Source organism: Pholis gunnellus (genome assembly GCF_910591455.1).
Source record: "Pholis gunnellus genome assembly, chromosome: 2".
Taxonomy (NCBI): Eukaryota; Metazoa; Chordata; class Actinopteri; order Perciformes; family Pholidae; genus Pholis; species Pholis gunnellus.
In genome coordinates, this window is record NC_136536.1 from 21,043,102 (window position 1) to 21,055,799 (window position 12,698).

A 12,698-nucleotide genomic window follows, 5' to 3' on the forward strand; every position below is an offset into this window, starting at 1 on the left:
TATGGTTTTTTTTGTCGCTGCCTAAATGAATGCACTAAAGGACATTGTAATTCTTTCTGCGTGGACAAAAATGAGAGCCTGAGGCGGCGTCTTTGAGGAACACGGACGGTGTTAATTCGTACCACGCCGCACTGTGAAACAGCTACAGTCTAGCGGATTAGAGAGGGAGATGAGTGAGGGGTCAGCGCTTCCATTCAGCGGCTTCCTGCTGCTCCTCAATCAATAAAACTTTGGCGAGAAACGGTAGCTTCGCACCGTATTAATTGAAGGGACGTAATTGAAATCTCTGAGGGTTTTTCCCAGCCCGAAGTCAAACACAAGTTGGAAGTTGTCAGATGGAGTTGTCGCTGCTCGTGCTCTCGGATTAATATGTATTCGGATTTTCAACTGGGTCAATAAACTAGATGTAATTGTAATATGTTTGTGTGTGGCATTGATACTACAATATCTACCTCCAGATGTTAAATGTACATGTATGTATCCACCCATATTAACTTTCCAAAAGAAAGAACAAATACTTGTTTCAAGAGATTTAAATGTCAGTAATTTGCCATTTTATTCATTGTTTCAAGTTACAAAACTTATTATTTGTTAATGTATATTAAGTCTGACTAAAAGGCGGTGACTAGTTAAGACATTTTCTACGGTGAAAGTGGATCAAAAAGCCTTTGCAATATCATAGAGGCTGTAATTACCACTTAACAAGTCGTATCCACTAATGTGTGTTTGGTATTCCTCTGGAGATGCTCTAAACAATCATACATACCGAACTAGAATATATAAATGAAGACGTTTTCCACTTTAAGCGCCATTAAGCGGACTATAATTCTCCTATTAGGATAGCAAACGTTTATATCTGCAATGATAAATCAGTGGGAACTGCATTCTATTTAATCAGGAGTGAATACCTAAAGTCAAGCCGCAGCAGCAGCCCTCATGATCTGCAGGGTGATCTCAATATGAGTTTGCTCTGTGCAGAGGTGCTGTCTAATGGAGCATCGGTAATGACTTGCAGATTGGGCCTGGGAACGGCAGAGGAGACGTGGAGGGGGGCGAGAGAGAGAGAGAGAGAGAGAGAGAGAGAGGTTTGGACATAATGGCACCAGGAGACACACCTCTGCACACCGACACAGACAGGTAGCATTGACGCCACATGGGGAGGTGAAAGGTGGACAAATCAAACGCACTGGGATTTTAAACAGTGTTTTTTCTCTATAATTCAATATATTTGGACAAAAACTTGATAAAATGAAAACAACAGGATAAAGTGGGGAAGTCATTTACTAACGAGTCGTTCATTCTTAAAAAGAATCTGAAAATCATCCTGTTATGTAATTAATAATGACAACAGAATTCAGAGCATAGCAATTGAATCCACATGGCTCTCAACATGTAGACGGCTGAGCCAGTGGCTAGCAGCTAACTGTGCCAACAGTGCAAACAGTACCTGAGGGCTTTATCAGCACGAACCGCCGTATGAGCGCAATGCAGAGCGGCGGCCATTAGCTGGCCAGTTGGGCACAGCAGACTCACATGTACTAAAATGCACACACGGCCTGTCCGGTTGTGTAAACACAGCACAGTGAAGCTCATACAACACAACACACAGAGAGGGAGGTAGACGTCACTCCACTATATCTTTACATAGCAGATAGGTGTTTGCTGCAATATTAATACTGATTAACAATGGGTCAAATGACCCAATTAATGCAAGGCTGTACAGAGGTTTTGATATCTTTTAGCTCATGGTTGTGGTTTCCACCTCGTCAGCCTAATCTCTACAGCTGCAGCAGTTTGATGCTTTCAGCAAAACCTCGATATGCTAGCCGGTCCCCAAACGAGGAGAGGCGATAATTAGGTGATATGTCAACGTTTTTGATTTCTTCTGGTGCCCCCAAGTGGCCAAAAAGTGTGGAAAATATTTATACACCTTTAAAACTACCCATAAACTAAATACAACAAATATTGATTGGCTTTTTTCTTTTTTAAGTCGATGTCTGCCAACTTTCTCAGTCCACTTTATGACCACTGTTGGGTAATGTGAACGCTGCTACTTGTAATGATCAGTAGGAGGCCGGGATGAACAGGTTTTCCCCCAGTTGGCAGCTCATATTTTTACATGATGTGAATGTGGCTGTGTAAGAGCAGGAGGAGGAGGAGGAGGAAAGAACTGAGGAGAAGAGAGACAGAGAAGAGATCAAATCAATGCCAGTGAAGCCCAGTGAAGCAGATTGTCAATTAGTGAGGCTGACTGTTAAAGTTTAAAGTATTCACAGATGGCGACAGGCTGCTAATGAACTGCTTCTAGCCTCTAATAAAATGGAAAACAGGACTAAAGAAGCCCAGGAAAGAAAAGGGAAAGCGTGTGTGTGTGTGTGTGTGTGTGTGTGTGTGTGTGTGTGTGTGTGTGTGTGTGTGTGTGTGTGTGTGCAAAGAGATACTCGATGAAGTAGCTAGTAGCTCATCGTTGTTAATGTTGGAGAGACTGGGTTCAAGCCTCTGCTCCAATTGTGGCATAGCAATCCTGTCTGGCTCACCCTCTCTCTCTCTCTCTCTCTCTCTCTCTCTCTTTCTCTCTCTCTCTCCTAAGGTCTGTTCCTTATTACTGATGCATCAGTGTCGGGATAAAAAGCACAGCGTCACATTCCTCTGAGGAACACGATAACACACAACACATACAAAGGCATTCCTTACATCGGGCCTACATGTATATGTATATATACATATATATATATATATATATATATGTGTATATATACACAGTACAAAGACTTGCGCAAACACATAAAGGGAAACGAGTGGGACACACGCGCATGCACGCAGAGGGAGGGAGGGAGTAGACAAAAGATACGGGAGCAGAGGATTGTGGGAGCTGTTTCATTAGGAGTGGTGACAGGTGTCAGAGCCGAGTCTGCATCAGATAGCGGCTCAGTTCTACACAATGAGACACAACAATCTCTTTTACCTAGGGGATTCCTCTAATCCCTTCGCTTTCGCTCCTCTCCTCTTTCTTTCTTGCACTCACTTGATCTTTTTTTAACATTCTCTTTATCTCTTCCTCTCTCATTGTTTTTTTTTTTACCTTTTATTTTATCCGGGGATGAGAGTTAACCAGTTCTGACCGCTGGAAGTTTCCCCAGCAGCTGCTGCCGGCACACACCATCTACACAAATGCCTCGTTGAGATATAAATTTACTGCGGTGCAAGTCGGGGACGAGCAGAGATAAACACGGATAAAAGAAGAAGGGTGCGGAGAGGTGAAGCGAGAGGGAAGGAGGGGAGGAGATGAGGCGAGGTCTTGGGAGCCATACACGTGTTTATTAAAGTGGGGGATGAGAGTCGAGGAGGTCAAGTTCCCAACAGAGCGAGGCAGGGACGGAGCTCTGCAACATGGGAGACATTATATATGTATACATATATAATGTCTCCCATGTTGGGATATATATATATATATACGTATATACTAAATATTTCCCAGACGAGCAATACAGACACACACACACAAACTATGTTACATCTCGCTCTGAAATGCACAGCATATGCACACACACACACACACAAACCAAAGACATGCGCGGCTATCCTCACACACCGACTGCTACGCACACACCGAGCCGAAGCTAAATCTTGCCCTCTGGCTCTGTGCGGTGAGCTAGTGCAGCCTCAGCCTGTGGAATGTTTTACAGTAGCCTTGGGGCCAAACACACAGACACTGTGATCAAAGGTGGGAAGGTAAGGAGTCCGTCTGCCGTACTCCCATCGTAAAATCTCCAGGTCAGTGTCGGAGCCCCTGGGATACTATTTTCTTTGGAGCTGATTGAAATATTCCCAATTTATATGGTGGCCATTGTGAACAAGAAAACTGGAAAAGAAATGTACACTATATGCCTGTTGTTATGATTTGTGACTATAGTTTGATCACATTGGAGGAATGGAAATTCCACTATGCACACTGAGATCTCGAGAGCATCTCTTTTCACAGGTTACCCTGTAGCAGGAGAGGCACAGCTGTAATCAATAACAACAATGATGCATCTGGTCCAGCTATTGGACATGCAGGCTCGTGCGCATGGCTTATTGGAACGGTTAAATGGGACGGAGCCATTGTTTCCAGCATTCGCTTCACCTGCTCTCGTAAAAATGGCCTGCTGTGAATAAAGGCGTACAGCATGTCATACACAGAGATGGAGAGATTCTCAATGGAAGAACGGTGGAACAACGGTGTGTGCTTTACAATGACACTTGTATTAGCTTTGTGTGACGAATTCAACTCTTTCCCACTTTTTTTTTCTTCTTTTTTTCCCCATTGTAGAATTTGTGAGGGTGCTATTCTGCATGCGTTCGGACAGTTTATGTAGAGACCTGTCCAGTAAATAGGGGCTGATTTCTGACACAGACATTTGAACAGCAATGCTTAGCTTTAGATTCAAATCAGTAAAGTGAGTTTTCCCCTCTAATAACCGTTCGGTCTAAAGCAGGTGCGACATGTAGCTTTTCATTACTTTACGGAAGTGCAGGGTTGGGGATATGGACACTCACTGATGTTGGATCTTGTCACCTTCGGCTGATGTCAATCTTTAAACTGCCGTACAATGAAAAGCACAAGGTTTTAGATGGAACAGTTGTATCCGAGGTCATGTTCATTTCCTACAACTCAACCACAGATACCTCTCGTCCGCTCTTCAACGCTCTCTCCCTCACCTCTTTCATCTGATCCTCCCTCCCTCCCTCTGCCCTTCTACCTGCTCTGCTGTTTATTTAGCTGGGATGATGCCCGCGGCTATGGGACGCTCTACTGCATTTTCATATTCACTTTTCCTCTCCCCCTCAGCCTCACTTTCCCTCACAATTCACCGCTCTTCGCCGGCTGCTGGAACATGATGTACACGGACAAACGGCAGGCTGGCGAGATGATATGTGGAGTTGGGAGAGTAATGTTCAGGAACTGGAATTGTCCTGGTGCTTTGGCAATAAAAAACGACCATGTATGTTAGAGATGAAAACGTCATATCACCGTATTATCCGTTTACTTTCCTCTCCCCCTCGCTTCTAATTACTTTCTATCAGGATGGAGACATCACTACTACGGTGATGTCAGAGACGAGGCGAGGGCCCCCGATTGGCTGCCGGCCGTCACCCATGAGGCCGACTCGCTGTGGCGCTGACAGACTCCGAGTATGATGGATGAGGGAGCCCGTGTGTGTTTGTCTATGTGTGCGAGTGCCACCGCAGTGTAGAGGGTCCCCGTGGATTAGCGTTACAGTCCAATGAACCATTTCAGAACGGAGGGGGAAAGACCCTCACCGACCAGCGCTGTTACACACACACACACGCGCGCGCGCACACACACACGCACACACACACACACACACACACAGAGGAAGAAAGAAAATGACCTGATATGATGACCACATCTCCCAGGAGAGACAGAGGAAGAGTCATCTGTTGAGCAATGTCTTGGTTCTAGACGCTAATATAGTTACGCCCTTAGAGAATAAATCTAACAGAGAGTAACACAGACACACACACAGGAGAGAACACCACAATAACGGGCAGTGGGTCATGCAGGTAATCCCAGTAGATCCCTCCATCAATCACCACACAGACAGGCCATAAGGCTGTATCTATATGGATCTCCTCAAACATTTTCCGCCCATTCAGACACGTCTTTCCATCCGAGAGTATTTATCTCCCTCCGCATTAACGACTCTTTTCTTTATCTCTCCCTGTCTGTCTCGTATAACCCCGTATAAAAAACAACAACAAGGCGGGTCAAAGCGGAGGGAGCTTTATCAACCGATGCATCATGAACTCCAGCTATTTCTGCAATACCCGGAGCCCATGCTGTACAATAAGACACCCTCCCTATGCACTGAATGCTGCAGAGCTCTTTGTGGGGAGAAAAAATAAATAAAAAAAGCCTAAAGAGGAGAGGTCAAAAGAAGGCCAGACACAAAACTGATATCCATCAGCACGGCAAGCCGGGTTATGCTACGATACTCTTGTGGGCCTTGCTGCTGCAGAATGATAATGTCTGATATGTGGATTGTGTACGGCTCGCCGACTGGTTTAGTAGGAACATGAGTGGCGCTGTAGGACCTGTCGGCCCTCTTCAGCCCTATGACCAAGGCTAATTGAATTAAAGGTTCTCTTGGACAGATAATGATTAAATATCGGGGGATCTGGAATCCGATTTCTGTGATTTTTATCAATTAAACGCTTCAGACATTTTGTTTTGCATGAAAACGAGCAGGGAATTATGTCGGGGATTTCTCCGGGTGACTTCAAGACTCAAGATTAGGAGTCAGCAAGTTGTGTGGCGTGAACAGAACAGCGCTCTGATGGCTTTGGAAGTCGTGTGCCGTGAACTTGGCTTTACTGTCAAAGAGCCAGGAGGGTAGAACAGCGCTGTGCACGCTGCCGCCGAGCAGCTCCGAGAAAGGAATCCTGCTGCGCCGCGGTTGACTTTCTAGGGCTCGTGTCGTCTTTGAACCTGCGATAGCTCATTTTGTTGGCCGCATGGGGGCAATGAAAACAAGTTGTGAAGAAGGACATATCATCACACTGTTAAATTGATGGCCAACTGTCGAGTTTTTGTGGTCTGTGTCGACTCCTGAGGGACACATCTGTCTCTTTAGCTGCTGAATACTTCACTTTGTTCACCAGCCAGTCGCTAACTGTGTCTGTCTGTGTCAGCGGGTTGCCAGATGTGTCCGAAAACTGCGCAAAGGTCCTGGACCAATATCAGAGCTTTGACAAAGCCCAATCACCTACCACCAAAATGCAGATAATAATACATTTTATAATACTATTTGAGCAAAGTGCGCCTAGTAAGCGATCAAACAACGGAAAAGATAGCGTGCCTAATGGGAAAGGACCTCCACTGCTCCATTAGAATAGCATTGCCCCGCGCGGTATCTCTGATGACCAAGTGTGATTGTGTGTCTATCTGGATGCTATCTGGTCTGGATGGTCAAAGAGGAGGATGTAGCTGATATGCATCAGCTGGTGGATCGATAGGAGCCTTGTGAGTGTGTGTATTTCCGAGGGTGACACAGAAGATACAGTACAGATAACGAGAAGCTCTTCAGCATGGCTTCAGTCCCGTGTTCTCTTTTAATTTCTTTGTGTTTCTTTCAAGCCCGCAGGATCAAAACTTGATGGATTTAGTTTCATCTTGCGAGGCGGGAAAATGACACAGTGCTCCTTGTCACGTGGGAACCCAAAAACAGGCTCGCAACCCAGTTTAGACCATGACCCAGTGAATAATAGGAGCTTTCTGTGACCCACCTCAGAATCAGCCAACCTTTCAAGGTCGGTAGAAAAAAAAGCCCATGATAAATGCACCGACTTACCCGTTATCTGCCTCCATGTATTTGGGCTTATTTCCTCCATTAATCTGAGGACAAAATAATGAGCTTCTTGGTCCCAAAGGTCCTAGGTCGGAAAAGTTCAAGCAAGACACAACGAAGCCGACTTCACAACAAAAGACGTCGCAACATCTAGCATGCAAATTCACTGGGGCCGAGAAAACTTTTGAAAGCGATCGCTTCTCTCTGCGAGACCCGTTTCATGTTTTATTCTGGATTCGTGACTCACCCCCCCCCCCCCCCCTGTGCTCCATGGCAACGGGAGAACGTCGTTTCATCTATTTTGCACAAATGACCCGAGTTCCTCCGTCGGAGTCTCAGGTGGAAGGAGGGCAGGCAGGCAAACCCCCCATCGCAGCACACTAGGAGCTCTTCTGTTCAATAAAAGACACTTTGAACTGTGTTAGAAGCCTTTGTCCACCCACTCCTCTCAGCCGGTTACTACGGGGGATACGGAGCCAGGCGGAAGATGCGGCAAAGATAAAACGCAGATGGAGAGTTCACGCTGTTATGAACTTGAGATTCTGACACTTAAATAAATGCATGAGGCATAAACAACGCCTTGACTTCATTACAGCTCGATCGGAAGTCACACAACAATTTTACCTACTTTTGAAAACTTGAGTGAAACTCGATTGTTTTATCCTCATCATTTTAAATCAAAGCGGCTCATCGCTCTTTTTCTTTGCGTCTCATGGGGCGCGATACTGTCAGGAACTCAAAGGAATTCACACTGCTGCTCGTCTTTACAAAACCACAAAGACAAACCGAGAACACGGTAGAAAATGGAACTATGGCGACGAACGCGGGGAATCTAAGAAACGGCTGCTGGTACCTTTCACTTTCTGCACTTGAACAAAGATTCAGGGAGCAAAACAGGCTTCCGTGGAGAGCGGGACAACGGTCGTGCTCCCTGTCTTCAACTGTATCGTATGAATCATGCACTAAAAACTGACTCAACCTGGACAAGTCAGTCGTTTTGATTCACATAGCCCGGAATCACGAATCTCCTTCAAAGCTTTGCAAGCTGCGCAGCACACAACACCATCTATCCTTCGACCTATCCGATCAAATGTTGCCTGAATGATGCAGTCACAATTACTATGCTTTGAACTGGTTGAACTGGAGTGCCCTCGGGTGTGATTACCTCTCCAAAAACCAAGACTGTGTTCAAAGGGTTTCCTTTTAGACATGTTTGATCTTTCCGGCCAGGTATCGAACCTGAATACGCTTTGAATTTAGATTGAACTCAGTCCGTGGCATTGCGTTATCAAACCCCAACCGCTGTGTGGGGTCTTTACACCAGACATTTTCAGGTTTAGGTCACTGCTTTGCCATTTCTTTACAATTGTATTTTGGCAAAGTTCTTGGCAAAATCTTTTTATCCGAAACGCCGGAAGTCAAGTGACATCATATTGAAACCAAGAACCAAACAAGACCCAGCGTTATATAAGCATGGTTAAAATGAAACAATGTATAACAACGCTACAATGTTTCAACAGCTTTTACATCGTGGAACACATCATATGATAATGATGTGTTTGTCATATAGAAGCATGTATTTGAACCTTCAGTATCAAGGTCAGAACTGCATTAATGTGATTCTATACAGGTAGAATCAACTGGTGCCAGCAGGACTAAACCATCATTAATATTCAAAGGGTGTCTCAGCAATTTAGTATTGATGGATTCTAAAAAAGACCAGGCTGAGCAGTGCATGTGACATATCTATGGAGTAAAAAAAAACGTGCAGGCAATTTGGCCAACCCCACCAAACCTTTTTCCGACACATTTGGTCTTTAATGAACGCATTTAGGGTTAAAATAAGGGTTATTCCAGCCTGTTAGCGTAGAGCAATGCAGTGAAGAGCAGTGATACCCGAGTGAATTCCCCCGCCCCTCTGCCTCAGTGCACCATTCAACAGTCTGATGGCCATTTAATGTATCCACTGAGACAGAGAGCACCATCAAAACTCTTTCAAAACTAATTTCCCACATATGATTACTCGTGTGCCTTCGGGGGGGAACGGTGGAGTGAAGTTTATTAAGCCTTTAGCGCGAGGGAGAAGTGGGGTCGGGCAAGAAACAACGCATCATTAGGACTGAGAAACACGCCAGAGATGCAAGTCGTGGTGGAGAGTTCTCACAAAACGTGAAATCTACCCTGCTGTGTATGTGAAGCAGGAATAAGGCAATGAACGAGGATGTATGAATGAAACGGGACTCAGGATCCTCTGTGACTTAACCATCGGTGACATTTGAATATTTCCTATTCATGCTCCGCAGACAAAAGTAATTTCTGCAACGCTAAGACAAACACCGCGCAATGAAACAGCTGCCGAGCTTCCAGCGAGGACGGAAAGTAGGGCAGATAGCGCGAACCAAATGACATGGAATCGCTGAGTAGACACGAGGCACGGGCAGTGTCACGACCCCTCAAGTATCCTTTCATCTCCTGAATGGTTAAACATCTCCCGCGTCCTCCTCCCACTCCTTTTTTCATCCACTCGCTCGCTCTCCCCTCCCTCCCTCTCCTTCTGGTAATGTCGCTCCATCTAACTCTGATGTCTTTCTCTTATTCTTATCGGCCTTCATCTTCCTCCCTTTTCCTTCATCAGTCGTCTTCCTCCGTTCTCCTGTCTCCCCCATCATCTCTACTGTCACACTTTAAAAAAATATTTCCCCTCCCAAGTCTCATTTAAGTACGCCAACTGAAAGAAAAAAAAAACACGTTCAATCAATGTGAACCTGGTTGACAAATTGGCCATTTGGACAAATGCGCAGTCCGATCTGCCGCCTTTCTAGAATAATGAGACAATTAAAAATGAGCTCCCAGACGCATGCTTAATTAGAGGGATTGCATGGTGACCTCTGGCCTTGCTCCGGAGCGAGAAAACAGTTAATAACACATCAAGCCAGGGATCTCTTCATTTCTGTTTATTAAACTTAAGCTTTCGGGTTATTCTGAAGCAACTTTCAGAGGCAACTGTGGATGTGAAAGGGTCAGAAGTGAGACCAGTGCGCAAAATTACAGTCTGGCTAAAAAAATGTGTTGATGCGAAACCCGCATAATAGAAAGTGGACTATTGATCGCAGACGGCATTTTATCTTTTCTTTTAAGTGCAGTGTGCACATGCTGTAGTTTCATAAATGAGGCCCCTGGTTGTATTAGCGAGCTTGCTTCTCCTCCTAACAAGTAGGCCACTGCCACACTCCTCCCCTTGTGTTTTACTGGGGATGCTCCCACCTCTCCCTTCTCATCTCATCTGTCTCTCTCCATTAAACACGCCAGCGATCAGAGAGGCATCTGGAGATGCATCTTTAAGCTTTAATACACTTTGAATAATTAACACACACACACACACAAACTCACATACACAGCTGTGTCGATCAGTGGCAGGCAGCCCTGCCCCCCCCCCCCCCCCCCCCTCAGCCAGAGAGACCCAGAGGGAGAAGGGAAGCTTGTTCCTTGCCAGCCCCGGCCCCGGAGCCTCGGAGCCGGGCAACTCGGAGCCGTGTAGCAGCCTGTGATCCGGCGGCAACGGAAAGACAGATGTAACTGTGACACCCTTAGCTGAGAGACAAACAGAGAGGGTTGTCAGGCTCCGGCTAATTGACTTGTTGAAGGAATGAGGGAGTGGGCGAACAAGAGGAGGGAGCTCGCTGGGTTAGGGATCAGACATGAGACGGCTGGCTGGCGAAGGTGCGCTTGGCGCGCTTTGAGCGGCGATACCTCGGGAGCACACGTGCATTCCTGCAGCAGCGCGGTGACTTGACAGAAAGGATACGGCTATCTAAGCAACTCACCCATCATGGTGATTCATCCGCTAATTAGCGGCACGAAAGGCTAACACTGATCCCCCATATCTATATTCACCTTCTGTTCATCCGGAGCCCAACGTAGCCTGCTAATGATTATCAATGAGGCTAGGCTGCAAAGCCGCCGGTTCAATCCCCTGTGCAGCAGCAATGCATCATGGACCTACTGTACTGCACTGAGCGTAAGGAGGTCAGGCTTCTGGGAAAAGGGGGGGGGGGGGGGAAAAGAGGAGGAAGGGGAGGAACACGAGATAAGGGATGAATGGGGGAAAAAGAGGGAAGGAAAGGGAGGAGGACTGAGAAGAGGAGAAAAGGAGGTAAGGAAAGAAGGAAATTAGGTAAGGGAGCAGAGAAAAAAGAACAAGATCGCACTGAGTCAGAGCTGATGAGTTGTAGCTTCACATATTGAAAAGGTCAGTGCCTCGATAGTTAAATAAACTGTTTCAGAACGGCAGATGCGGAACAAGCGCGGGCTCGTAATGTGCACGTCTTCTGATGGACTCGGGTGACTTCACTCAAGTCTCGATGAATACATCAGAGTGAAACAAACACTCGCACAGGACACGGTGGGAATACATCATTCACGTCACAAAGTAATCTACCAGTCGCGTGTCACGCGGGCGGGTTTCGCCGGATGAAACTGCAGCTCCTCAGCATCAGGACTTCCACTGTGCTAATTCAGTAGTCTCAGAGAAATGGGGGGGGGGGCAGCTCAGGTGAGGACTAATGAAGTTGTAGCAGTCACTTCCGGTCAAAGCCCCCATCTGGGGTTGTTACTTGGCAGCCATGTTGGGTCTCTGCTGTCAGTCACGTATGGCAATAACTCATTTTGTGGGACATGAACGAACTTAATTAACAAGCACGCGAACGGCAATCAGCGAATGAATGAGCATGCAGGCTTGTAGACAGAAAAATAAATGCAAACAAACCTCTTTTCTTTTTCTATTACTATTTCTGTTGCTTTTTTATTATTGTCGTATTTTTCCCATTTCCCTGAATCTGGATGAAGCCATTTGAACCAACCCGCGGGCCGTGCATCGGCCCAGTTGGCTCCACCAGCCCAACGCTGGGATTCGTCGGAGCGGAGCAAATTTGTTTGTCTCCGTGTTTGTTTGTCCCGGTGTTTGTTTCTGTCTTTTGTTCGAGTTCATACACATTTCCGTTCATGGCCTTCTCAAGTGTTTCTCCGAGTCTGGCAATTTTCTGCCTGGTCGCCCCTAATGTGCCTCTCTGTTTATCCGCTGTCACAACACAGCTGATTTATACACATATTTACATATCCAGGAAGTGACATCAAAGGATTAAATTCACTTCAAGAGGGGGGGGGGGAAATACAACCATGCATTAACGATTTTCTTTAGTTTACACACAGGATGAAGAAGAAAAAAAAAAGTATTTTTTTGTGATGTGACACGAATTCACAGATGCTTTGTATCAGATATGAAGTGAAGAAATATGACAAATGCCTCTGGGAAGATAACCAGTCTAGTGTGAATTCAATCACTGTGGC

General features: G+C 45.9%; 1 protein-coding gene across 1 annotated transcript in view; it reads right to left on the reverse strand.

Moving 5' to 3' along the window:
- Window positions 1–12,698, reverse strand: part of LOC306702715 (plexin-A1-like) — a gene marked incomplete at its 5' end in the record, with an annotated part of 201,338 nt that overhangs the window by 81,072 nt on the left and 107,568 nt on the right. The window lies entirely within an intron of this gene.